This window comes from Parasteatoda tepidariorum, chromosome 1, assembly GCF_043381705.1.
Source record: "Parasteatoda tepidariorum isolate YZ-2023 chromosome 1, CAS_Ptep_4.0, whole genome shotgun sequence".
In the NCBI taxonomy this organism is placed as follows: domain Eukaryota; kingdom Metazoa; phylum Arthropoda; class Arachnida; order Araneae; family Theridiidae; genus Parasteatoda; species Parasteatoda tepidariorum.
Window position 1 is genome coordinate 10,804,553 of NC_092204.1, and position 4,273 is coordinate 10,808,825.

At 28.4% G+C, this 4,273-nt stretch overlaps 1 protein-coding gene across 1 annotated transcript in view; it reads left to right on the plus strand.

Annotated features, from left to right (window-relative positions):
* LOC107450135 (cell adhesion molecule Dscam1-like) overlaps positions 1-4,273 on the plus strand; it is a 398,660-nt gene that overhangs the window by 114,336 nt on the left and 280,051 nt on the right. The gene's annotated exons all lie outside the window — the stretch shown is intronic.

Consider the following 4,273-nt stretch of genomic DNA (forward strand, 5'->3'; position numbering starts at 1 on the left):
TTTTTATGCTAGTGAGAACCAAAACAATATGGAAATGAATGAGGGAAAACTGGATCCTACCACGTGATTTCCCGGCCAATAAAAATGTAGCGTTAAACGTTTAACGCAACCTTGTTGGAAGTCGCATAAGAAGTATAACTTTAAAATACAAAACTGAAAAGTAAATTTAACCGACAAAATTGTTTTAATATTATTGTCTAAAGCAGTGATTCTCAACCTTTTTTCTTGTTGCGGCACACTTTTAACGATTTCGAAATTTGACGGCACACAATGAAAAAAATTAGTTTAAAAGATGTTTACTAACCTATTTTACACTGCGTTAAATAGTTTGCGATAATAATTTCGAATGTGAAATAAAATAATGTGTACTACAAAAGCACATTTATTAAGGGATTAATTATTTCTTTCGACCAATTTTTTATTAGTAAGTATTTATTTTTTATCAGTTATTATTCATTTTATCAGTTATTATTTATTTTTTTATCAGTTATTATTTATTTTATCAGTTATTATTTATTTTTTATCAGTTACTATTTATTTTATTAGTTATTATTTATTTTTTATCAGTTATTATGTATTTTATCAGTTATTATTTATTTTTATCAGTTATTACTTATTTTATCAGTTATTATTTATTTTTTATTTATTTTAACAGTTATTTATTTTTTTTGCTAGTTATTAATTGTTAGCTTGTTTTCTATAGTTATTAACTTTTAGCTTTTTTTACATTAACTGATATTTTTTTGTGATTTCTTGTTAACTAGTTTTTTTTGCTAATTATTAACTGTTAGCTTAATTTTTGTTAGTTATTCTTAGTTAATTTGTTTATTAATTGCATAGCTTATTTTAATGATTAGCTCTTTAAATTTGTGCGTCATATACAATTTAAACAACCATCTTATTTTAAGACAACCCTCTTATTATCAGAGACAAGACAATCGCCGACAACGATGTTCACTCAGTTAAAGGTGTGGAAAAATTATAAAAAGTATATATATATGTTACCGTTAAAGTATGAAATCCGTTATTTTATAGAATACCTAGTTATTCCATGAAATAACTGATCGTGTCCGTTAAAGTGTAAAACTCTCTTGTATTTCATGGTTTAACTAAAGTTATTTCATAGAATAACGATCTGCAACCCGTTAAAGAGTAAAATAATCTATATTATATATCTCGTACTGGTCAGGGATTTAAAAAATGTTCGTGTAAAACCCAGTGTGTCTACAAAAAATGTTTTTGTTTTGGAAATAATGTTCTTTGTAATTCCAAGTGTCATTTCAGTAATCCTTGTTGTAAAAAATGATTTTATGGTACGTTTCCATAAATACCATTTATACGTTGCATAAATTAGATAAATTGCTTCCTTTTAATTTTAATTGTCTATCATTAGTTTATTTATAGAATACCTAGTTATTTCATTTTAGATAAATTGTTTATTTTACACTTTAACTGTCTCTCATTAGTTAATTTATAGAACACCTAGTTATTTCATGGAATAACTAGTTAAAATGTCAAATTAATAACATATTACACAGTTTAACGGACACGATCAGTAATTTCATGGAATAATTAGGTATTCTATGAAATAACTGCATTATATACTTTAACGGTAACATATATATGCACTTTTCTTTAATTTAAACTTTACTCATAATAAAAAAAGCATTATAATTTTTATTGTTACATTTCTAATATTTGGCGGCATATTTTAAGAATTTAGCGGCACACAAAAGTGCCGCGGCACAAAGGTTGAGAATCACTGGTCTAAGGTTTTGTGTTAAAAATACAGAATCTTATTACATTTTTCAAATTTTAGCACAGATTATAAAAACCGAATTTTATTGTTAATTTTACCAAAATCATTACCAAAGTGATTCTGGGAAAATTACCGTAGAAGATTACGGATTACATGTTTGGTATTCCCATAGAGCCAGAAACACGATTAAATTAAACCATATGCCGTTAGTTACAAATATACTTTTTTTTCCCTCCGTGTAGAACTATTTGTATTATTTTGTCAAACATCTATAATTATTAATCACATAATCGTGCAATTTCATAAAAGTTCAACCATGATTAGTTAATTCTACGACCGGTAAATATGCATTTTACTCAGGATTTCAATTTGCAAGTCAGCGCCTTGGTGACGAAAATCCATGATTTCAAGCTTCCTCCATTATCCCCGTGCTTAGTTTTCTAACGAGCTTGTCAGGCACTGTAAATGAGCAGTCTGTAAATCATATTTCTTTTCCTGTAATGGCTTTTGCACGTTACACCTTTAGCGCAAATTGTGTCCTGAATTCTTCATAACTTAAAGAAGAATAATTTGACTTTTATCTTTATGGCTGATATACAATTTGCGCCCATTCATTTTTATGAGTGTTTCTTTAAATATCAGGCTGTTATATAAATCTACGAATTCATTTTTTCTTCTTGTTTTGGGAGTTTGTACTCAATGATCTGCTTTGGATTTATTCCAATAGGTTAGTAGTTCAGCAATTTAGACTCAGAGTCGTCATAAAGACTTGGATAAACGGGCCATTTTCACAAGGTATAGCATTTTCAGGAATCGGAATAAGTTTCCCGCAGCATTAATTTCAAAAGAAAAGAAAAACATAAATGTCTAAATCATGAATATATTTTAGAAATATCGGAATATTTGCGCCATTTCTGAATCCTATAGATCAGTGTTTCCCAAAATGTGATACGCGTACCCCCAGGGGTACGAGATCAGTTTAGAGGGGGTACACGTTCTTATGCGAAATATCTTACAACAAGCGAAAATTTCAAATGTTTTTATTTAAAAACAAAGCTAGCCATGAAAATTTACGATTGCGTATTTTCCTATTGGCTATTTTTTGTAGAGTTAACAGTTAATAATTAGTGGTGTTCACAGCCAGTTGTGATTTTTAACTTTTATGCAATTTTTTATAGTAAAAAATACATTCATATCTTTATTTGTGGTACACAGCATTACGAAAAAGTTAGAAAGGTTACACAAAGGTCACAAGTTTGGGAAACACTGCTATAGATAAAATGTTTTCAGTCGCATAAATTAGTTGAAAGTGGGCATTGAACAGTGTGGTTGTGGGCTGCGAACACTGGTCGAGATTCACTTTGATAACAGTGGATACAAAGTAGAATACAATAAATCTACTTCCTTAATGAAAAAATAATTTTTAATTATTCTTGTAATATAGGCACTGTTAGAAATTCTGGTAAAAAGTTCCGACACTCAGGGTGATTGTACATTTTACCGGAACAAGTTACGAAACACAAAAATTTTTGTATACCGTAATTTTAACTGTAATAATTACTGTAAAATTACTGTATCACTCTCCTTTGAAAAATATATAACTGTTAACAATCACGGTAACGGTTTTAATATTTTACGACAAAAATGGTTTTTACGGTAAAATTGATTTACGGTAAAATTGATTTTACGGAGGATTCAACCTAAATGCCAGTACACTATACTGTAATTTAATCCGGAATTTTTACAATTTTTTTTTACAGAATTAGCTTCTCGCGGAATTAGCTTATTACAGAATTAGCTATGGTTTCAATACTTCTAGCGGCCCCACACTAGAAAAATAGAAATCAAATTACTAGAAAGAAATCAAAGAATTTATCGATCAATCAATTGTAAATCAAAGTATATTAAACATTTTAAGATGATTATTTATACCTAAAACTAATATTTTTAGATGATTTCCCTCACTTTTACTATGTTATAAATCAGAAGATTGAATAAGTTGTAAATAAAATGTTAAGTTGACTTATCCGGAAAGTAAAATGCGAAAACAATACATATAATCTATCACAATAATTCAAGCGAAGTTCAGATGGGGCTTTTTTCATGATTTGTGTTTTTAAGATCAACACAGCAAGAAGATAGAAAAAAAAGAAAAATCTTATAAAGATCAAAAATAAAAACTTCATATTTTAATGGGTTCTGCAACAGAAAACCCTTATGAAAAAATCGAGGTATAAATGAGGTATAAACGAGGTATATTTTAAAGATATAAAGGAGGTTGTTGTTTAAATACGTCGTAAAGGTTGAAAATGGTGCAAATGAATACCTCAAAATCAATCTCAAATATACCTTAAATATACCTCCAGAGGTATATATGTTTCAGCCTGAAGTATATTTTTTTACACTTGTGGAAGTATTTATTCAACAACCTAAGGTGTGTCATTTTACACTTCAGGTTATTATAAATCAACCTCAGGTGTATTTTGTTCGACTTCAGGTAATTATTTTTCAACC